Raw genomic sequence first — 24,470 nt, 5'->3', positions numbered from 1 at the left:
GCCTCAGTGTCCTCACTGGTAAAATGAAAACAGCTTGACTAGAGGACCTCTAAGATCCCTTCTATCACAATTCTATGTTCTATGAACATAAGGATCAAAATTCAGGGGCAAAATGTAAGAAAAAATGGAATTATGAACCTAAAATTGCAACCAAATGATTATAATGATTATTTACAAAGCACTTGGTATATTGATCTTATTTGGTCCACACAATAATCTTGATCGGACTCCTTGTTCATCAAAAAACCACATGGGCTGAACTCTGGCCATCATTCCATCTCTCCCCAACCAAAACACTCAATTAGGTCCCTGGGCTTTGATTAGATCTGCCTTCACTTTATCTTATTGGGAATTAGGTCTGTACCCCACACCCCAGCCATCTCCACACCATGCACAGTGGCTCATACCCCATCTCTCCAGCTCCTTAAATCCAAGGGTTGTCTTGATTACTCACATTTGTGTCCTTAGAACTTAGCATGATAAGTAACACATAATAAGTACTTAATAAATTATTTATATCATCCTCCCTCCATCTCTGTGTTTCTCTATCTCCTCCTCCTCCTTCTCTCTCTTTCCCTCACTCCTTCCTCTTCCTCCCTCCCCCCTTTCTCCCCTGTCTCTCCTCTCCCTCTCTTCCTCTCTCTTCTTCCTCTCTTCCTCCCTTCCCCTCCTCTCTCTTTCTCTCCCTCTTCTCCCTCCTCCCTCTTTCTTCCTCTCCCTTTTATAATGAAAGTATTTTAGAGATGAGGAAACAAATTTCAGAGAGGTTCAGTAACTTGCCCAAGGCCATACAGCCAGAAAGTGGTAGAGCTGGGTCTCCAATTCAGGTCTTCTGACTTCAAGACCACTTTTTCTGACACTAAGGAAAAAAAAAAACACTAGCTGTATGACTGGTCAAATCACAGAACCTTTCTGGGTTTCAGTTACTTCATCTGTAAAATAGAAAGTCCTTTCATCTCTAATGCTTTAGGCGTCTGTGATTATATAATCCTAAGGGCTCTGACAGACTTCTTCCTAACCTGTTTTTGCTATTGAAACAGGAGTTGGAGGCACTTTGATGAATGTGTAGACAGTGTGGCTGGGAGCTTGCTAGGCTGATGCTTGCCTTTGTTCTGGCTCAGAAGTTATCTCCCTATACAAGGTGTAAACTTCTCTATTGACACTACAATTCAGACTTTGCTCTGGTATTGACTATGTCTTCTTGATGATGTAGTATGACCTCACCTTCCCAGGGTACTCATTGGCCTATTGATCTTGCCTTAATGATGACTGATTGACCGATTTATGGCTAGTTTCAGAACCCCTGAGCTATACCGTTTGGACTAGGCCTTTAAATGGGGGAGTGAGTGAAGAGTGACAAGCTGAAATGACCAGGAAAAAACAAGTCATTACAGCTACACATTCTGGTTTCCTGGAGGGGGACAATTTGACCCTTCAGCTCCTCCAAAGAGGAGCACATGCACTGGGGAATCACATGGATCCAGGAGAAGAGGGAACCTGTCTCAGAGATGGCAACAAATGAAGTAGTGATGAATTCCAAGGCCAATCAAGGAACTACAATAACAGGAGCAAGACACATACAGTGGTGGCAGTGACAGTAATGGGAGTTTCTAGACAATGCCATGTCCCTGGACTAGAATGGCTAGAATCAGAGTGAAGCAGACAGAGCCTTGATGTGGGACGAGCCAGCAGAGACTGGGATCATCAGTATTAGCAACAGGGACCATACAGGTCCAGACAGGGAGGGAAGTCAACTCTATCAATCTCAAGTTTTTTTCGCTTTTCAGAAGGACCCCAACCAGGACAGTACTAGAAGTCTGGGAATGACACTCATGGGCTTAGATGTGAAACTTTGCTGTCTTTGGTTATGTGAAATAAAGTCTGTCCTTTATTGAATGTACCGCCATACTGTGTGCTAGCACGGGAACTATGGGTCCATCGGCTTTTCTGTAGAAGTCTGAAGTAAGATTTTTTTTTGGAAGGGGGCAGGCAGGGCAATTGGGGTTAAGTGACTGACCAAGGTTGCACAGCTAGTAATTGTGTCAAGTGTCTGAGGCCAGATTTGAACTCAGGTCCTCCTGACTCCAGGGCTGGGGCTCTACTCACTGTACCACCTAGCTGCCCTGAAGTAAGATTTTTATATTTCCAGGGGAAATCCTGGTTCAGGGCACAATCCAGGGAGATATGACTGAGCCTGTTCCATAGGATTTCATTACTGCACCACAAATTACAAATACATTAGCAGTCAGGCTTCTTTTAGTATCCATCTTGGTGTAACTTTAGGTCACTGTGTTAGATTTGTACCTAGGAAGGTAGGCTGTAAAATGGCCCAAGTACGGTTTAGTGGAAAGAACATAGGCCTTAGAATCAAAACACAATTTGAATCAACTCCAACACTTGTTAGCTGTGTGGCCCTTTACCTCTTGAGTCTCAGTTACGTCAAATATAAAATATGGATAATAATACTTCTCTTTACTTTGCATGGCTATTGTGAGGAAAGTAGTCTGTAAATCTTCAAGAACTATATTAATCCGAGTAGTTATTATTGTTGCTGCTGCTGTTAGAAGGGTTACTATTGCTTTTTTTAGATTTTTACTGGCTAGAAAGTTGGGCCAACCTGAACAAGATGAAATTTAATAGCAATGACTACTGGGATCAAGTAGCTTCACAAGTACAATATGGGGGAGGCTTGGCTAGACAGAATCTGCAAAAGATGTTAAAAGGGCCTACAAGCTCCATATGAGTCAATCATGGGATAGAGTAGTCAATAAAACCAAATGGGACATTAGGTTACATTAAAGAGGCAATGAACAGGCACTTTCAATGGAAGAAATCCAAGCTACCTGCAGCCATGTGAAAAAATGTTCCAAATCGCTAACAATTAGGAAAATGCAAGTTGAAGGCACTCTGAGGTCTCACTTCGCATGGATCATTGGCAAAGCTGACCATAAGAGAAAATGACAATGATGGAAGGGTTTCTGGAAAACGGGACATTGATGCACTACTTGTAGCTTGTGAAATGGCCCATCCATTTTGGAAAGCAAGTTAGGACTTACCCAAAATGTTACTCAGAAGTACATACCTTTTGGCCCATTGATATCACTACTAGGCCTAAACTCCAAAGAGATCAAAGAGAGAGGAAAAGGTGCTGTATGTGCAAAAATATTTATAGCAGTTCTTTTTGTAGTGGTAAAGAAATGGAAAATAGGGGGATGTTAGTCAATTCTGGAACAGCTGAACAAATTTGTTATATGAAAATAATAGACTACATTGTCCCATAAGAAATGACAAGATGGTTCAGAGACCTAAGAAGACTTGTGTGAATTGATGCGGAGTGAACAGAATTGGAAGAAAAAATTTATACCGTAAGACATATGTATAAGACATGATTCCAGAGAGCTAATGAAAAAAAATCTGCCCACCTCATGGTGAGAGATAATGGACTAATACGCAGAAGAAACACGTTTGGACATAGCCAACACGGAATTTGTTTTGTACGACATATAGGATACAAAGGCAGTTTCTTTGTTTCTTCCATTCTGCCCTCTTTTGCTCCTTTCTTCCTTCTTCTCTCTCTCTCTTTTTAATCAGTGATTGGGCAAGGTGAAAAAGTAAAAGTTTGATAATTGGAAAAATAAAAATTTACTAAAAACAAAATGGAGCTAACTAAACATGGCAAATGGTTATGAAATACTGTGTTCAGTTCTAGACACAGCATTTAGAGGTAATAAGAATAAGCTGGACACAATCCAGAGGAAGGCAACAAGGATGATGAAATGCCTCGAGTTCAAGTCATATGAGAATGGGCTAAAGAACCTTTTTTAGACTAGAGAAGAAAGACTGATAGTAGTCTTCAAATATTTGGAAGACTATCACCTAAATAGATTAGAATGGTTCTTTTTGATCTCCTCTAAGATTGTCTTCCTCTTCCCTCCCTCCCTGTCCCTCCCCACCCCCATATATATCATATATACGTATGTGGTGTGTCTATGAACTTGTACATATTATTTACATGTTGTCTCCTCCAGTGGAATGTACACTCCTTGGGAGGGACTGTGTATTTTACTTTTCTTTTTAACCCGTTGCTTAGCACATAGCCTGGCACATTTAAAGTGCTTAATACTATGGTGACTTGACTTGACTTGTCCTAGGGGAGAACTGAAAGGATGAGTAGAAGCTGCAAAGAGGTAAATTTAAGCTTGGTGGAAGCTAACATGTCTTAAAGTAAGGCAGCTAGGTGGTGCAATGGATGGAGCCCTGCAGCTGGAGGCAGGAAGACTCAATTCATTTTCAACCTCACATACTTCTTAGCTATATGACCCTGGGTAAGTCTCTTAACTTCTATCTTCCCTAGATCCCTCATCTGTAAAATAGGGATCATAATAGCACCTACCTGCCAAGGCTGTTGTGAGGATAAAATGAAGATGTTTGGAAAGTGCTTTGCAAACCTTAAAGGGCTATATAAATGCTAGTTATAATTTATTTATTATTTCATCATCATTATTAATTTATGCTTGGAGTTATCTAAAAGTAGAATCAGCTGCCTCAGGATGTGATTTCTCCTCATTGGAGATCTTCTAGGAATGGTTAAATGACCACTTGCTGCGTATGTTGTGACGGGATTTTTATTGAAGTATAGATTCAATTACATTGCTATGGGTGTTCTCTTAATGACTCTAAAATTGTACAGCGCTATTAAAAACACTGGGATATATGGAGTTAAGATGATCTAGAGTTTGTAAGCTTGGGTGACTGAGAAATGAGTGGTATCAGTCACAGAGATGAAGTTAGGAAGATGATTCTATTCAATGAAAAGATAACAAATCTTTTGGACATGAATGAGTGAATGAAGCATTTATTAAGTGCTTACTAGGTGCTAAACACTGGGGATACAAATAAAAAATCAGAACAGTCTCTGCTGTCAAGGAGCTCACATTTTACTAGCAGGTGACAACACATATCGGTGGTTTCATCTGCAAGTCACATGGAAATGTCCCACAATCCTTAGGCGTATTTTTAAGTCCGATGGTAATGCCTCTTCTTTAGCAAGTCTTTTCACCCCTCTCAGTCTTGGTTTCCTCATCTGTACGGTAAGTGAATTGGATTAGATGATTTTTAAGGTCCTTTTCCAGGGTAGCTAGGTGGTGCAGTGGATAGAGCACACGGCCTTAAGTCAGTAAGACTCATCTTCGTGAGTTCAATCTGGCCTCAGATACTTTTACAGCTAAAGTCACTTAACCTTTTTTGCCTCAGCCTCCTCATCTGTAAAAGGAACTTGAGAAGAAAATGGCAGACCACTCCAGTATCTCTGCCAAGAAAATGACCAATGGATTATGAAGTTGCAGACACAACTGAAAACAACTGAACAATGACAAAGACCCTTTCTACCTCTAAATCTATGAGCTTCCTACAGGAATCCAAAGTTCCCTTCAACCGCTTAAAGAAATACATCAGGTCTTTCTAGGCAAAAATGAATATACCTCACAAAGCCAGGTATCGTTACTGGAATCCATCATTCAGGGAGCCAAAGGAAGCAAAGTGAGATTCTCCATCAAACCACAGTGGAGAAATTCACAATACAACAGACTTTGGAGATCATTATTAAACCCAGCTTTGCCACTGATGGCTGAACAAAATTTAGTGGTGCACTAGGGGCCTTTGCAAGCAAACCTCTTATCCTAGTGACATATGTTGGAAATTAGTACAATGGGTTTGGCCGTTCAAAGAGGAGGAATATAGCATGTGCTGAATACTTTGACACTCCTCGTCTCTACAAAGGACTTTCCCACAGGCACCTTGTTTACCATCCTTAGGATGAGTTATTGGTTGTAGGAAAAAGGGTATCTTGGTAACATCCAATCCCAGAGCCATAACAGCCAATGATGAGAGATGTACAAAGTGACTCTCACTGGGTTCTCCAGAAAGCACCAGCAATAAATCTCAGCTTATTATAAGTAGCACTGGCAAAGACACTGAGGATAGATGGTATTTTATGGACAATAAAGTAGCTGGTCTAGGGCAAGTCACAGGCATCTTTCAGGAGAGGTATAAATAAGCCCAGGTGAAAATAAAATGTTTCATGCCGGATCATTTTCACTCTAAATGCAGCCAAAATATTTCTTTCTTGAACTGGTTATGGGTGGGGGCAAGAAAGAGGTGTCCTTAGCAATTAAGGGAAATTCCCTCTTAATTAATGAAAGTAATTATTGGGAGAGAAGAAGGAAAGGCAAGGGAAGGGGGAGGGAAAAGGGGAAGGGGAAAGGAGAAAGGGGAAGAAGGAAGGAAAAGGGGAAAAAGGGAAGGGGAAGGAGAAAGGGGAGGGAAGGGGGAAGGGAGAAAAGGGGAAGGGGAAAGGGGGGAAGGGAAGGAAAGGAAGAGAAGGAAGGAAAGGGAAAGGAAAGGAAGGGAAAAATAAGGAGGAAGAAAGACAAAAAAGGAAAGAAGGAAGGAGATGGGGGAAAGAGAGGCAGTGAGAAAGGGTAAAGAGAAGGAAGAATGAGAGAAAAAGAAAAAGAAGACTCACAACCAGGTTGGTTGTAGGGTGATGCATTTTTCTGCTCTAACTCTGGGAGATGGTGCTAAGTCAGTCAGTCAATATGCACTTGTTAAATATCTACTATGTACCAGGCACTATTTTTAGAGCTGGCATACAGTAAGAAGCAAAAGACAGTCCCTGTCCTCAAGGAGCTCTCAGTCTAATGGGGGAGACAGCAAATAAACAAATACGTACAAGCTATATGCAGGATAAATAGGAAATAATTCACAGAGGGAAGGTACTGGAATTAAAAGGTTGGGAAAGGCTTCCTTTAGAAACTAGGATTTTAGGTGGGACTTGAAGGGAGCCAGGGATGTCAGGGAATGGAGATAAGTAGGAAGAGTTTTCTAAGCATGGGGAAGAGTCAGGAAAATGCCCAGAACTGAAAGATGGAATGTTTTCTTTGTGGAACAGCATGGGGATCAGTGTCGCTAGATTAAGGAGTGAGTGTGTAAAGTTTAAGAACCCTGGAAAGGCAGGAGGAGACCAAGCTTAGAAGGGCTTTAAACACCAAACAGGGGACTTTGTATTTGATCAGAGTGGTGATAGAGAGCCACCAGAATTTATTGAATGGGGCTGACATGGTTGGAATTGAAAATCAGGCAGGTTGTAATTTGGGTCAGTGGAGGGGGTACCCATGCTGATGAAAGCATAGATTCCTGAAGTACAGAAATATAAGTAACTTCTTAAAAAAAACACAACTGCACACCAAGGACATGTTAGTCAATCCTGATAGGTCTTACAAGTGTTCACCCTGATAGGAACAAACGGGGTGTAAATGTTTCTGGTACGTCAGAAGAAAAGGACTCCCCCTGCCTCCGACCCCACCCCCAGCTTGGAGAGGTATATTCTGCATAGATAGTAAAACTCTCTTCAATTCAGTTCAACTGGTTAAGTTCACAGAATCTCAGCTTTGGAAGGGACTGGAGAGGTTATCTGGTAACTGATCAAAAGTTCCCTATACAACATCTCAGATAACGGTAACTGAGCCTTTGCATGAACCCCCTAATGGAGAGGTGCCACTATCTCCTCGGGTAGCCTACTCCACTTTGGGGAAAAGCTAATGCTAGGGGAGTTTTTCCTACATCAAGCCAAGGTACTTATTGTTGATTCATTTAGGTCATGTCTGAGTTCCATGACCCCATTTAGGCTTTTCTTGGCAAAGACACTGGAATAATTTGCCATTTCCTTCTCCAGTTCATTTTACAGATGAGGAAAAACTGAGGCAAATCAGGTTAAGTGACTTGCTCAGGGTACCACATGGCTGGTAAGTGTCTGAGGCTAGATTTGAACTCATGAACGTGAGTCTTCTTCCTGATTCTAAATCCAGTGCTCTATTTCACCACCTAGCCCCGATGCAAGGGGTGCCTCTTTGCAATTTGCAATACCTTATTGGTTTACTTCTGCCTTCTGGGGTCTAGATTATTATTAGAGTCATCAGCTATGTAGCGAGTGCCTGACATATATTGTGGGAGATAGAGAGATGAGCAAGGTGCAGGCCCTCCTCTCAAAGTTCTTACAACTGAGAGAGGAATGAGTGTGTAGGAACTCATCAAACAAATTTTACAAAGCGAGTATACAGATAACCACATGTGAGGCAGAATAGGACATATCCCCTAAAAGGGGTACAAACTAATGTTGTTTTCAAAAAGAATTAGTTTCAGCTTGGGGTGAGAGGTTCAGAAATCAGCAAAGTCTTCATGAAGGAGGTGGCATTTGAGGGAGGTTCTGAAAGACAGGTGAGATTTCGGCAAGCAGAGATGAGGGTGAAGGGGTAATAGGGGTGAAGCCATGATGCATAGGGCTGACATCAATCTCACAGCAAGTCTCTGCTTCATCACGAATTGAATGTAACTGAATGCATAGAATTATGCTACAGGCAACATGATTTGACCCACCTGTGTAACTATGATCCACTTTGTAAGTGGGTTTCTACAATACTAATTTATACTTTAACTGTCTTGAAGCTTTAATTATTGGGTGTGTGCCTGAAATGAGGGATTATAGTGAAGCAAAGATTTCACAATGTCCCAGCATCCCTTGGAAAGCAGGGCATGTTTCACGAGGTAAGTGGGGAACAAATAGAACCTATTGTTCTTCTGGTATGGGTTGGGAGGGGGGCTTTAATCCCTTGAATCCATTCACCAATTCTGAGTGTGTCTAAATTGCTTTGGAAAGCCTCTCAACCTTCTATCTACTCTCTGCAACAAAGTACCAAATGTTGAGTAGCATGATCCAGTGGATGGGGTGCTCAGATAAATGTTGTCACAAGCTCTGTTGTGACACATAATAGGTGGCCCCATTGGACAGGTCATTTGATCTCTTTAGGCCTCAGTTTCTTTATCTGTAAAATAGAGAACCAAGCTTTCAGTAACTAAGTCAGATATGTCAGATGATGCCTACAAAGAGCAATAGAAAAGCCATCTAGCATTATTATAATCAGTGGTGAAGGGGGGCAGTTAGGACCAACGTGGGCTATAAAGCAGCACAGTTTCTGGACCTCACCCTTCATCACTACTCTCACGCCTGTCTACACAGAAGTCCAGATGATGGTGTGCTTCCTAACTGGATCCAGTTCCTCATAGATTTCCTCCTCAAGCCTTTGAACATCACTCCCATAAGTTCCTCTCTTCCATCCTCTACCCCCTAAACACACACACACACACACACCTCCCACCCACCTTGTCTGCCTGGAGAACTGATGAATCAGCATTTCTACTGTTCGCTGTTTCTTTGGCTGGGAGTCAAAAGTTTGTCAAGAGTAAAGTGGGCTGGTCTGGGCTTTTGCACGTCCCATCCCATGCTCTGCAGGAAACATGGATCTGTAATCATGGAGCAGAAGGAAGAGGATGGGGTAGGGTAACGGACAGGGAAAGGGAAGGTGGTTCTCTTAAGGATCAGGTAAGACAAGCCATGAAATATACCTTTGGGAAAGCTATCTGTCCTTCAGATCAGAAGGGATAAGAGCAGCAACTTGCCTTTCTAGGTTTTTATGGCACTTTAAGGTGCACTTTAAGTGTTTTCCTCAAAAGACTCTATGAGGGGTAGCTGTTTTAAATATTTACCCTCTAATCCACAACACAAAAGTTAAGAGCCCCTGCTCTAGAACATTAAATAAAAGTAATATTGATGATTTGGACTACTATAATTATCCAAATTAACTAGAAAGGACATACGAAGGAAGACGATATCTGCATCCAGAGAAAGAAGTGATAAATAGAAGTACGCATAGAATGATTTTACATATATACATATTTGCGTCTAGTGGTAGTCATCTCTAGGGTGGGGAAGGGGGAGGAAGAAAAAAGAAAAATGTTATGTAACTTTATATACATATGAAAAGAACAGCAAGTTGTACATAATAGATTTGCAGTTACATGCACAATCATCTTTTTTATACTATGGTATGGAAATGCTTGTTTTATTCCATAAACTCAAAATAAAATAAATAATAGCAGGAAAAATATTTACCCTCTTCTAGGGACTAGGAGGGGCTGTAGAAATATGTTTTCCCCTGAATTATGTTTTTCTCCCTTTTTTCTGCCACTCAATTCAACAAGATTTTATTAAGTGCCTACTAACTAGGACACTGAGGTATGTGCTGGATAGCGCAGAATAAACTAGACCCAACCATCAGGGAGCTTACCATTTTAAAAAAATAGGCCATGCTACTCAAGTTGCCAAGTGGCGCTCTGCAGCAAGCGTAGAATATGCCCCTTCAACCCATCGGGATCATGTCAGCCCCATGAGTTCCAGTAGAGGCAGAGAGGAGACGAGGGGGTGGCTGGAGCCTCCTTCAACCTTTGTAAGATGCTTCCTGCACTGCACAGTTGCTACAGAGTGAGTCAGAAGTCACTTTCAAGTGGCTTTGTTTAGCTCCCCTTTGATCTGGAATTAAACAGCTTGTGGGGCAAGTTGAGGCTGGTGAGACCCTGCTTTTGCTGGTTCTGGTGTGTCTAGGGCCCCTTCCAAGATCACCTCTGCCTGGGATGGCTGGTTTAGGAACAGAGGCTGTTCTCTGCCTAGCACCATCTCAGTAGCTTGCTGTCTTCTTCCCTTGCACACCTCGAGTCAGGTAAGAGCCTGGACCTTCAGTATTTGTCCAGTTAAGCCAAATCTTTTGTTAATTTTGGAAGAGATTGGGGTTGCAGAGGAAAGGGAATGGAGACAAAAGGTTTGAAATGGTTTTTCAGATCCAAGAGGGATCTTCTCTTGTTGAGAATGTAACAGGCCTTTTACAGGGAAACAGGGTGAACTCCATCAGAAAAAAAAGATTTCTTTGGGGTTAAAAGGTGTCACTATGACTGGGAAGTTTATCTCTTCAAAGTACTGAATGTTCCTTGGATGAAGGGAGACTAACCACAAGAGATTTTCATTAAAACTTTGGCCTCAGTATCTAACATTTCTCCCTTCAGCTGTGAAAAACCATTCATCTTGAGTGGAGGGGAGGAGGGGTGGACTGAGCAGTCTGCCAAAAATGGGGGCCAGCCCCCTCATACAGCTTGCTGATGGCCAGGCAGCTCTGAAGGATAGGATGGAAAGTGTGAAGTGGGATGCTTCGGTGAGTGATAGGGGGTATTGAAAGATACATGGCAGTCAGGTGAGAGAAAAACACATTAGTAAGCTAAGGTTATTTAGAAGACTTTCTTTGGTTTGAAGAGCAAACAGCTCATATAAGGCACAAATCTGGTGACTCAAGACCTCTACCTAAACAAACAAGTCACAGCCCACATTTTCCCACACAGGCTCCACAAAGTACAAGGGTCCAGATAATGTAATCAGCCTACTGACACTGTTATGTGATAAATGCCTTGTATTTATATACGGGTTTTTTTAAACTTTTCAAAGTACCTTAATATTTATGGTCTCATTTGGCCCTCACAACAGACTTGTGATTCATTAGCACCATTTCTCAGATGAAGAAACTGAGGCTTGGAGTGACTTGTCCCACAGATACTTAGTGACAGAGGTGGAATTAAAATCTTGCTTGATTCCCCATTGGTGTTGCTAGTTTAATACCATTTAATAGCACTTCTTGCTTCCTCTACCTTGAAATCAGGGACCCAGAAGCTAGCCCAGTTCCCTTGAACATAAGGACTGGAACTGTGCTCAGGGAACTCCCAGAGGAGGATCTCCTTTACTGATGCTGGATGGCACCTCCTCTGAGACTTAGAGTTTCAGATTTCCTTAGAACACTGAGCCATTAAGTAATTTATCCAGGCCGCACAGCCACTGTGTCAGAGGTGTCTCACCTCTTGCACACCATACATAGTGCATAGTTTATACGTGTGTGATGGTGTTGAAACCAACCTTCTTTTACCACTTGGACTTGCCTCCTTTTAACAATGCTTCTGATGGCAATGTGCATCACAGCCTGAAAAATACACAACAGTTAGCCTTTGGGTTCTTACTTTCAAATATTTCTTGCCAGATCCAGATTCCTTCTATACTTAGCAAATTTTTCAATTTCTGAATCTTCAGTCATCTGTACAATTGTTCTCAATCCACTTTGTATGGTCACAGGGAAGCAGTGGGGGTGGGAATCTATGCAAATGCAGACACTGACTTTTTCATTTTTAAAAACATATGTTTTATTGATATCTACATTGTCTATATCTCTCCCTTGCCCTCTCCCAGAGCTATCCTGTATAAAAGAATACAAAAGAGACAAATAAGATTACAAGATGGTACCTATCACACCTCGCTCCAAAATAAATAAAAAACACAAGCAAACAAAACAAGAAGCCAAAATATTCTGCATTGAAATTGAGACCAGGGAACTACGGCAACAGCAACAGGTCCTTTCATCAAAGGACTGAGTCACCACCTTCATTTTTAACTCCTTCTGCTCCAGTCTCTGAGATGTATGAGGATATCGAAAAGATACTGGAAGAGCCTCTGAAGGTGTTTGGCTGCCATCGCTGTCAAGGGAAGTTACCTTAAAAAGGAGGCATGTGATGTGGAGCATGGGACAATTCAGGATCTCTACTGTGCAGGAGGAAGAGGAGAGGAGGATAGCGCAGGTATGAAAATGCTTAAGAATCCCTGTTTTAAATCATTCTTACCAGAAGAAGCTTCCATTAAAGGTGGCCCATTTGTGAGTTTTTAGCTGTTTCATTACAGAGGCCTTGGCTTTCTACTGAGTTATTTGAAAAATCTTGGGTTTTTTTTTAGGACACTCGTCTTTAAAATTTGCAGCCCATAAAATGATTATGATATTAAATGATTTGATTTTAAACAGTCATCATCATAGCTAACTTTTATAGAGAATGTTACAGTTTACAAAGAACTGGACACACATGTTCTCATTGTCTGTAGTACCACCTGCAGAAATGCAGACATTGGGAATTTAGATAAAACATTAAAATCTGAACCAGTGACAGAGATTTTTTTTCCTGTTGTGTTATTTATTTGCTTATTCATTCATTATTATTTGTTGTGTTTTTAGGACCAGATGTGTCTAGCTGAAATTGAATTTCAAAGCTCCAGAGAAAGACACACAAAGAAGAATCTCTGAGTTTTCTGCAGACCCAAACTTTATTTCACATTATCTCACCGCCCACCCCCCACCATACACTCTCTGTCCTAGCTAAAGTGACCTGCATACCTGTTGTTCCCTTTATACGACAGTCCACTTTGCACCTCTTTGCTTTTGCAAAAGCTGCTCCCTCTCAATACCCTCATGCCTGGAATGCTCTCTCCTCACCTTCAGGAAACAAGGTTCAGGTACCACCTTTTACACAAGGACTTTCTTGATATGCTCTGTTGTTAGTGTTCCTTGCCCTCCCCCCAACTTCTTTGTATTAACTTATCTGCATAGATGTTATATCAGCTAGGTGGTGCAGGGATAGAGTGTGGGCCTGGAGTCAGGAAGCCTTGAGTTCAAATACAGCCTCAGACACTCACCGGCTGTGTGACCTTGGGCAGGACACTTAAATTGTGTTTGCCTCAGCTTTCCTAACTGTAAAATGGGGATAGTAGCATCTACCTCCCAGGGTTGTTATGAGGATCAAATGAGGTCATATTTGTGAAGTGCTCAGCACACAGTAAATGCTGTATAAATGCTATTATTATTAATTATCTTTCAAGGAAAATTGTAAGTTCCTTGACAGCAAGAACTACTTTGTCTTAGCCTTTGTATCCTTAGCCCCTGGTTCGAATAAATGTTGAGTGAATGGAGTCCTGAGTAACATGTTTACAATTTAGAGAAGTGTAGGAATGAATTCCTAGTTAGACAAAAGGTGCTAATTTTATAATGCCATTTGAGCCTCCTGATTCTCAAACAAATATGGCAACTAATAGATGAGTGAAATATTGATTCTAACTTGTATAAAATGTGTTTTTGATCCATATAGTCATGAATAACACCACTGCAAGTCATGGAAAGAAGGAAGGAAGGGAGGAAGGAGGGGAAGGAGGGAGGGGGAGAGAGAGGAGTGGGAAGGAGGAAGGAAGGGGGAGGGAGGAAGGGAGGAAAGAAGGAAGAAAAGAAGGAAAGAAGGAAGGAAGGAAGAAGGAGGTATTTATTAAGCACATAGTATATGACAGGTGCTTAAATACTATGTCATTTGATCCTCAGCTGGGAGGTAGATGCCACTATTAACCTCTTTTCACAGGTGAGGAAATGGAAGCAAACAGAGATTAAGTGACTTGCCCAGGGTCACACAACTAGCAAGTGTCTGGGACTATATCTGAACTCAGGTTTTCTTGACTCCAGGCCAGGAGATCTATCCACTGTGCCATATAGCTGAATCTAAGACTTCAGGACTAACCCTCAGGCAAAATGGGATCCATCCCACAGTCAAAAGTCAGGGTGAATAGGTAACTTTTAGGCCTGAAATCAATTCTGGCCTATTCTGCAGCTCCACAAGCAAACACGAGCAGTGCCAGTCTGCTTTCTGTCAGCTGGATAGATCTGTTCAGTGAAACTCCGGTGTTTATCCGCAACATCCTCTCGATTTTATTGCACTCCATTGCCTTGTATATTTAATGGGAAAATTTGCTGAGGTGGTTACTGAGGGAAGGGAGGGGAGGGGGGAAGGAAAAAGCCCACTTGACTCCTGAAGTTGGCCAAGTCTGCACCATTAATCAGCTCTCTGCCTTAGTTACAAAGTTCTTCATGTTTAGGGCATTAAAACTTGAAGCCGAAATTGCAGCTGAAGGTAATTCGAGTACGTGCAGCCTGTCTGTCTGCAATAGATTTATGAATGTTTACTCAACAATGGATGGGAACCTTCAGGGAAAGAAAGATTTTGTTCCCCCCTTTTCAAAACACATTGTCAGCCCAGTGATCAAGTTCCTGATTGTGTGTGTGTGTGTGTGTGTGTGTGTGTGTCTGCACACACGAAGTTTTTTTTAACATTGCCACTTGAGTGAGCTGATAAGAGCAGATAGTTCATTTGATCTTAGCCATTCTGAATTGAATTGAAAGAAGAAAATGTGCAACAGATTGGAATGAGTCGTCTCTGATATGATCCATTATCCCAAAATTCGATGACTTCAGGGTCTTGCCCTCATGATATTTTATGAACTATACTCTATGTTTGTCCACAGATTCTAAATCAAGAGTCCACAAGCATTATAGCTCTTATGGTGACTATTTTTGTGCAAGAAAGTTTTCTTTGGGCTCCCAGTTGTCATAGTTGAATTTATCAGAGATATCAACTGGTGGTGACTTTAAGAAACAAGGATTTTCACTGTCCAGATTTCCACCCTTTTCCCTATCTATAATGACGCAGTATAAAAGTTGGGTTTTAACTTATAGATTGGGTTGTAATATTTCCTTTAACTTATACCAAAAGATTGAATAGATGACATACGTTTATGTACTTTCCTTGAATTCTTTTTCATTGCTAAATCAGTGATCCTTGAAGTAAATATGATTCAAGTAGATTTCAAACCACCATTTTGAATCAATAAGACTGTGTAATACCCAGATTCTCTGGTGTTCTCCAAGCATTAAAATTCCCAGTGTCAATTGGAAAACCAATTGAGCCACATTTAAAGAAAAAAAAAAATCCACATCTTCATTTTGAATGTGGCCAAATCTGGGTGGATCAAGGGATTAGGATATATGTCAATGCAGCAGTGACTGGGAGTAATCAAAATCAAGAGTCATTACGCAGAAAAAGAAACAGACACACAGCCATTAAATGACAGGATTGGGACTAGAACTCCTAGCACTTGAGTTCTCAGACTTATTTTACAAGCAAGACAGCCTTTCTACCTCCTGTGTTTATTTTTTAAATTCCAACCCTACAAGGGCAGACATACTTCAAAGAGGAATTATCCTTGTCCTGGCAAGAACTAAGATCTCTGGATTGAGTTGAATTGATGAAATATTATGGTCCCAAAGAAAAAGAAGACATGACACAAATGGGCTTAGGGACAGTGGAACGAAACTGATCATTTTTCCTCTATTTTTTGGGGGGGACCTCTGGAAAAGAAACGAGGCCTGAAGGAGACTTGAAATGACTAGATTTCTATGTTAGTCACACTTATAAATATTAATTTAATTATTATTAAATTAATTATATTAAATTAAATTATTCATTAAATATGAATTCAGTCACATATGTTGAAAGTATAGATTGTAGCTGGGATGTCACATAGAATTGGAGAGGGGCAGACAGGATTTGTATTACATAACTAATTGTAGAAAAGCATGCAACTTCACAAAACAGAAACCAATTTGTATACTTATCCTGGGCAGGTCTTCTATGGTTGTCTTGTATATCCTCTCCTCTATCAGACTGTGAGCTCTTTGAGGTAGAGATCGCGTTTTTTTGTATACCCGATTCTTAGCACACTGCATTATCGACCATATTGGCACTTTATAAATGCTTGATGACTGGCCAACTAGACATTCTCCAAGTTCTCCTCCAGTCCTAAAATGGTGTGTCTTTGAAGTTCTGTGTGTGTGTGTGTATGTGTGTGTGTGTGTATACATATATATAGTATATACATGTATATATATATGCATACACACATATGTATATGTGCCTGTGGAGAGACAGAAATAACATCGACATATTCTTTGCATTGTAGACACCTATAGTTTGTCAGTCTCTTTGAGGAAACATGATGGTAGGCAAACGATGTTGAGTCAATAAAATTAGTATCAAATGGACTAATAGTCTTTGCATGGTAGTAGGGGAGAGATTAGTGGTTAAAAAAATGAAGAAAAAATGAGGGTTTTTTTCAGGCTCTCAATCATATATTCCGCCTAATTACAAGAGTACAGGAGAAATATTCAGTATTCAGACTGAGAAAAGGGGCAGCATAAGCACAGGAGATGTTCAAAAAGAGCCAAAAATACATTATTATAAATATGGCAGTATGGTAAGGTCAGCATAAAGCATACTGGACTTGGAGTCTCAAAAATTAGGTTTGAGTCTCAGATTTGCCAAATTGCTGTGTGATTCTGGGTCAGCAACTTAACCTCTCCAAGACTTAGTTTCCTGATCTGTAAAATAGGGACAATAATTTTGGCACTACTCACTTCACAATGTTACTGTAAAGATCAAATGAAATAATGAAGAGAAAATGCTTTGGGAGTAGAACATGCTATCTAAATGTAAGCTATTCTTGTTCTCTAGTTATTATTTAGTAGTCATCGCCATGTTTTAGTAACAGATCTTCTTCATCTATTCCCAAAGAAAGACATAGGCATTGAAATAAATAATTCCCATTCTTTATTGCTTCCTTGGCATACATGGTTATTTGCTTTGGGAGAGTGGCTATCAGCAATGCTGTTCTAACGAGTTAGAATTTGCTAGTAATGCCAAGGCTTGCTTTCAACATTCAACTCATAAAATGCATTGTCTGGTGGAAATTTTCATAGAACCTAAGACCTTCCAGTAGCTATGTTTTCCTGCAGTGGGGAATAAAACTGTGTGTATGCACAACATTTAAAGAAGTAATGTGTTTAAGGAAAAGGAAGGGAGTAGCTAATAATTTACAAGCAAAGACAAGACATGATTAGGAGTATGAGGTCAATCAGATAAAGATACCACACACACAATCTGGATTCTAGCTGAATTTTTTGACTTCTCCTGAAAGGAAGGGGGTGGGGAGAGATCAGAAAGTGTTAGGAATTCTGTTAGTCTGTGATGATGCTGCATCCATTTCTCTGAGTCAGTTCCTTTAATGAGAAGTATTGTTTATTTCAACCCCAATCTAAAAAAAAGTAGCCAATTAAGTCTTTTTTTTCTTTATTTCTTTATTTTATTTTCCAAAGGGGGAAAAAGGGGAAAGGAAGAGAAAATCTTCCTGGAAAATGCACAAATACTTTATTTTGCTTTAGGATATTTTAGGCGTGGATTTCTTGTTTCCTTGGTTTACATTAGGATGGACATGTTATTTAGACAACAGGCTATACCAACATCCACTTCAGTGAAGACAAACATTAGAAGTATAAAAGAAATTAGAGACAGTTTGAGCCTTTGGATTGCTGTCAGATTTTATTAACTTTAGAGGAACTGTTATCAGCATGGCATAATTAATGATAGGAAGGAATAGTGCAGTGGAAAGAGGGCTAGATTCGGAGAATCTGGGTTAGATTCCTAGCTCAGTTGCTTACTGTGTGACCATGGGAAAGCCACTTAACCTCTCTGGGCCTCAGACTCCTCAGCTGTTGTGATATAGTTAAAAATGAGATGATCTCTAAGTCTCTTAAATGAGATGATATTTGCCAAGCGCTTAGCACAGTGCCCGGCACACAGTAGGTAATTAATGCTCATCTCCCTTCCCCTTCCCTTCCAGCTCTAAATCTATGATCAGTCATAAATTTTATTACTACTACATTGGATTTGAGGGGAGCTAGTTGATGCACTGGATAGAGTGCCAGGTCTGGAGTCAGGGGGATCTGAATTCTCATCTGGCCTCAGACACTTACTAGCTGTGTGACCCTGGGCAAGTCACCTAACCCTGCAGTTTCCTCATCTGTAAAATGAGGAAGAAGGAAATGGCAAACCACTCCAGTATCTTTGTCAAGAAAGTTTCAAATTGGGTCATGGACAGAACAGAAATGACTCAACAACCACAAATGTAGGATTAAAAAATTGTCTTTCTTCTAAATGATCTCAAAGTATTTTTGCAAATCTCATTTATCTTCACAGAGCTCTAAAGTAGTAACAACTAAGAATTATTTTTATTTAGCAATTGGCAGGAATGATGAACCTCGCAGGTGTGGTGACACCCAAAGTATAAATAGAACCCAGAGGTCTAAAATGTAACTTCCCTTCTCATGAGACTTGTGCCTTCACTCTCCTAAATCTCTTTCTGCTCCTTCACAAAATGCCAAACAGTATTTTTCTAACTAGTCATTCTTTGGGAACAGAGACTATAGCTAGGGAACCATATTCTAGTTTCCCCCAAATGAGTGGTGACCTCTAAACTTGCCGGCAAAAGAAACTTGAATTCAGATCAGAGGAGGCAGAGAGGTGATATGTGGTTTTCTATGTCACAGAAACAGATCAAGTGAAAGACTTCGGTCTTCTTGATTCAGAACCAGGTTCCTATCCCTAGGCTTCAGTCATTATGACCAGTTGTAAATTCATCTTACCTGTTAGATCAGCATAAAAACCATTTAAAACCTGAGATCCTTTTTTGTTGTTACTGTACTTTGCTACATAGAAGGGGATAAACTGTCACATATAACAATGAAAAGGGAACTCATAAAGGTTGCCCATATGTCTTCAAGAAACCCCAATTTATCAAAGTTAGCCACAGGGCAACAAGAGAAACAGAAAACTCCATTGTTCATGAATAGAAATAATAATCATAGCTGGCACAGCACAGTAACTACTGTGGGATGGTTGGTTCTTTTTACAAGGAGATATTTCATATACTTTGAGGGGACTTTCTTGTCCTAGAACCCTTCCTAATTGTGCCTCTTCCAACAATATCATCCCTGGAAATTTAATCAATTTTAACTGGTCTAGTCACAGAAAATATGAACTATGCATATGAATGACAAAATCCTTCCCCCCACAAAAAAACCCTCAGTCCTCCTTAATCAACCATCTATTACCCCCAAAAGAAGCAAGACATGAGTCAGTTTGACAATTAGCTAATGACCCTGTTTTTTTTTGATTTCCTCAAGTCATTTCTCAGAAAAGCGAATCATTTACCGTACCCTGTTTACAGCAAGGTTTAAACCTCAGGAAAAGAAAGATGTCAAAATATTTACACTAAAGTTGATGTTCCCATGTACCCAATCTGCTTCTGAAGATGTGAAAAGTGTGAGTACACAATTATCCCTAGTATCATGAGGGATAGACAGGAGGGCTGCTTCTAACCTCACTCTCCAGCTTTTCCTGGGACCTCTTCAATTCCTATTTTGAGATGTTCTCTCCATGGCTTTTGGTGAACTGCTCTTACGTACTATACTAGCAATTAAGAATTTTAAGATGACATAGTCTTCAACCAGTTTCTTATCACAACTTAAAAAAAAGAAACCCTCCAATTGGGGCCATTAAAACATTAGCATGTTGATACTCGTCCTTAATTGCTATTCTTCATGCCCCTCTCCAACCTAATAAATGTGTATGAGAAGACAGTTTGTTTTTAAGAGATACTGCTTAACACAGGTGGTGATCTCCATACTAACAAAAAATCTAGAGATGGAAAAATTCAAGTTCTCTTCTCACAAAACCACTTCACTACTCCCCCCAAGCTCTGACAACTTTCCTTCCAACTCTGTGGCTTAGTTGGAATTTTTCAAGACTTTCCACTCATTGAGAAGTAACTCACTGAACTATTTTCAGGGAACAGAGGTGAAATACTGTACTTTGGGACTGGATTCTGATTTCCCCAAGGGGTGGCCTCTGATTCGCTTATAAAAGAATCTTAAATTCCTACAAGATGAAGACAGTAAGGCTGATTTTGGAACCTAGAACATGGAACCAAAATCTCTGGAGTCAGTAGGACTACATCTATTCTTGACTTAGAGGAAGATAGATCAAGACAGGGTAAAGTGAAACATGATCCTTTTGAAATGAAAAAAAGATTAAAACTGAGAAACAGGGCAAGAGCAACAAAGGAAGCCATCTGGGATTTCAACTATACCCCTAAGATTTTTCCTGTTCTTCTTTCTCCTGTTTGGGGGATTAGGACCCTAATCTAGGTGCTAAGATGAGAAATGGAAATTCATGCACCAACAGTGAGAGATGAAGCTTAGGGGTGAGCATGAGGACTGGAAATAAAGGAGAAACTTCAAAAGGGCTTTAGGTTGTCATTGTAGCTTTTAATATAGAATGTATTACTGTTGGACATCAGCATAGGATGCAAGAGATCATCTCTATGATTCTAGCAGCTGCTTGGAGGTCAACAGAGGTAAATGGCCATTTATCATGGAGGCAGGCTCTTAAATTTTTAGCAAGTGAAACGTATAGGCCCTCTTCTCAGTGAGTGGGAGGTGTCTCTTCTGGGGACAGAGGAAGAATAGTCTGTCTAGAGACCATACTACCATCCTTCAGTGCCAGAGGAATGTGAGCAAATGTTAGAAAGGCCTTGGTTAGCAAACACCTACCTATCTGTATAAAATTAGTCTTGAAAACCAAGGCCAAAGTTATCAGATCATACTTCTTTTTAATTAGGCCTTTTTTTTTTTTCCCTCCCAACCCTTAAGAAGAATAAGCACAAACCACCTCCCTCTGTCTGTCCTCTACTGCCATCTTTCACTCTCCATTTCTTTCCCCTCTCCTTCTTCCTCCCCACGAAACCTGCTCAGCACTGATCATAGAACCCTGGGATGTTAAGCAGTTTGCATACATATACAGAGGGTCTTTTGCAATCTATTGACAAAAATAGATGGGAGGTAACCCAGTGAGGGGAGAGGACCCTTTTTTTTTTTAATTTAATTTATTTAATATATTTAGTTTTCAGCATTGATTTTCACAAGAGTTTGAATTTTGAATTTTCTCCCCATTTCTATCCAACCCCCACTCCAAGATGGTGTATATCCTGTTTGCCCTGTTCCCCAGTCAGCCCTCCCTTCTGTCACCCCACTCCCCCCCATCCCCTTTTCCCTTACTTTCTTGTAGGGCAAGATAAATTTCTACGCCCATTGCCTGTGTATCTTATTTTCTAGTTGCATGCAAAAACTTTTTTTTTTGTTTTTGAACACCTGTTTTTAAAACTTTGAGTTCCAAATTCTCTCCCTCTTCCCTTCCCATCCACCCTCCCTAAGAAGGCAAGCAATTCAACATAGGCCACATGCATATCATTATGTAAAACCCTTCCATAATACTCATGTTGTGAAAGACTAAATGTATTTTGCTCCTTCCTAACCTATCCCCCTTTATTGAATTTTCTGCCTTGACCCTGTCCCTTTTCGAAAGTGTTTTGATTCCCTCCACCCCCATCTGCCCTCCCTCCTATCATCCCTTTTTATCTTCTTCTTCCCTCTTCTTTCCTGTGGGGATAAGATACCAATTGAGTGTGTATGTATTCCCTCCTCAGGTCAAATCTGATGAGAGCAAGATTCACTCATTCCCCTCACCTGCCCCCTCTTCCCTTCCTACAGAACTGCTTTTCTTGCCGCTTTTATGCAAGATAATTTACACCATTCTATCTCTCCTTTCTCCCTCTCTCAATATATTCCTCTCTCATTCCCTAATTTATTTATTTTTTAGATATCATTGCTTCATATTCAACTTACCCTGTGCCCTCTATCTATACACACTATATACATACATACACACATATATATAGATATATACATATATCTATATCTATATTTATATATATATATACATATATATATATGCATATTCCCTTCAGCTACCCTAATACTGAGGTCTCATGAATCATACATATCATCTTTCCCTGTAGGAATGTAAACAAAACAGTTCAACTTTAGTAAGTCCCTTATGATTTCTCCTTCTTGTTTACCTTTTCATGCTTCTCTTGATTCTTGTGTTTGAAAGTCCAATTTTCTATTCAGCTCTGGTCTTTTCACTGAGAAAGCTTGAAAGTCCTCTATTTTATTGAAAATTCATGTTTGCCTTGGAGCATGATACTCAGTTTTGCTGGGTAGGTGATTCTTGGTTTTAATCCTAGCTCCATTGACCTCCGGAATAGCGTATTCCAAGCCCTTCAATCCCTTAATGTAGAAGCTGCTAGATCTTGTGTTATTCGATTGTGTTTCCACAATACTCAAATTGTTTCTTTCTGGCTACTTGCAGTATTTCTCCTTGATCTGGGAGCTCTGGAATTTGGAGACAATATATCTAGGAGTTTTCTTTTGGGATCTTTTTCAGGAGGTGATTGTTGGATTCTTTCAATTTCTATTTTACCCTCTGGCTCTAGAATATCAGGGCAGTTCTCCTTGATAATTTCTTGAAAGACGATATCTAGGCTCTTTTTTGATCATGGTTTTCAGATAGTCCAATAACTTTTAAATTATCTCTCCTGGATCTATTTTCCAGGTCAGTGGTTTTCCAATGAGATATTTCACATTGTCTTCCACTTTTTCATTCCTTTGATTTGTTTATAATATCTTGATTTCTCATAAAGTCACTAGCTTCCACTTGTTCCAATCTAATTTTTAAGGTAGTATTTCTTCAGTGGTCTTTTGGACCCCCTTTCTATTTGGCTAATCTGCCTTTCAAAGCATTCTTCTCCTCATTGGCTTTTTGGAGCTCTTTTGCCATTTAGTTAGTCTATTTTTTAAGGTGTTGTTTTCTTCAGTATTTTTTCCATGTTTTTTTTGGGTCTCCTTTAGCAATTCATTGACTTGTTTTTCATGGTTTCTCACATCTCCTCATTTTTCTTCCCAATTTTTCCTCTACTTCTCTAACTTGCTTTTCCAAGTCCTTTTGAGCTCTTCCATGGCCTGAGACCAGTTCATGTTTTCTTGGAGGCTTTTGATGTAGGCTCTTTGACTTTGTTGACTTCTTCTGGCTATATGTTTTGGTCTTCTTTGTCACCAAAGAAAGATTCCAAAGTCTGAGACTGAATCTGAGTCCATTTATGCTACCTGGCCTTTTTCCCAGACAACTTACTTGACCCTTGAGTTTTTCATTGGGGTATGACTGCTTGTAGAGTAAAGAGTAACCTTCTCTGTTATCTTTGGTGTTTGTGGGTTGAGAAGTCTGGTAACTGCTACAGCTCACTGATTCAGGGCGCTACGGCCTGTTCTGCCCAGCTCCCGGTCTGGTTGGTCCTGCCTCCGCCCACGCTGGGCTCTGCTCCCCTCTGCTCCTAGCTCCATGGTGATAGACCTCACCCAGCGACTCTCCAGGCTGTTCTGAGCTGCAGTCCTGCTTCCCTCTGCTATTTGTGTGTTCTGCAGTTCTAGAATTTGTTCAGAGCCTTTTTTTATAGGTTTTTGGAGGGACTTGGCGGGAGCTCACGCAAGTCCCTGCTTTCCAGCTGCCATCTTGGCTCCGCCCCAAATATGTTGAGGAACCTTTAAAGGGGAAAAATAGCTACAACTGAGTATTAATTGTCATCAGTTAGCAACCTCCAGATTGCTCTCCTCACAGGGCTGTTGTGCAGAAATGTTTTAGATCTCAAAGTGATATAGAAATGATGAAGAATGAGAGGAACAAGGGAATGAACTAGGAATGGGGGGGGGGTGTTGGAAATTTCACAGTATTACCTGGTTGTTATTTCATCTCTCTTTTTCCCAGTAGTATGAGTGAAAGGCTTCCTAGTATAACGTTTACTCATCAAATTCCTCTGTTAAAGGACAATTACATTTGATTTTGCCATTTAAAAAGCACACTTTCATATCACGGCTTTACAAAACGTAGTTAGGGATATGGATGGCAGTAGAGAAGATGGCTAGTCATGTGTGAGAACAAGGAAAGCCAGGTGGTATGCTTATGAGGTCAGGAGAAAACAAGAAAGCTAACTCATATACTGGTCAGATCCTCTGTGGCTAACTTATGGGAGAGCATGGACAATAGTGGCGTAGGATAGGCAG

The sequence above is a fragment of the Trichosurus vulpecula genome, chromosome 3, assembly GCF_011100635.1.
Source record: "Trichosurus vulpecula isolate mTriVul1 chromosome 3, mTriVul1.pri, whole genome shotgun sequence".
Lineage (NCBI taxonomy): Eukaryota > Metazoa > Chordata > Mammalia > Diprotodontia > Phalangeridae > Trichosurus > Trichosurus vulpecula.
Note: the sequence above shows the minus strand (reverse complement) of the source record.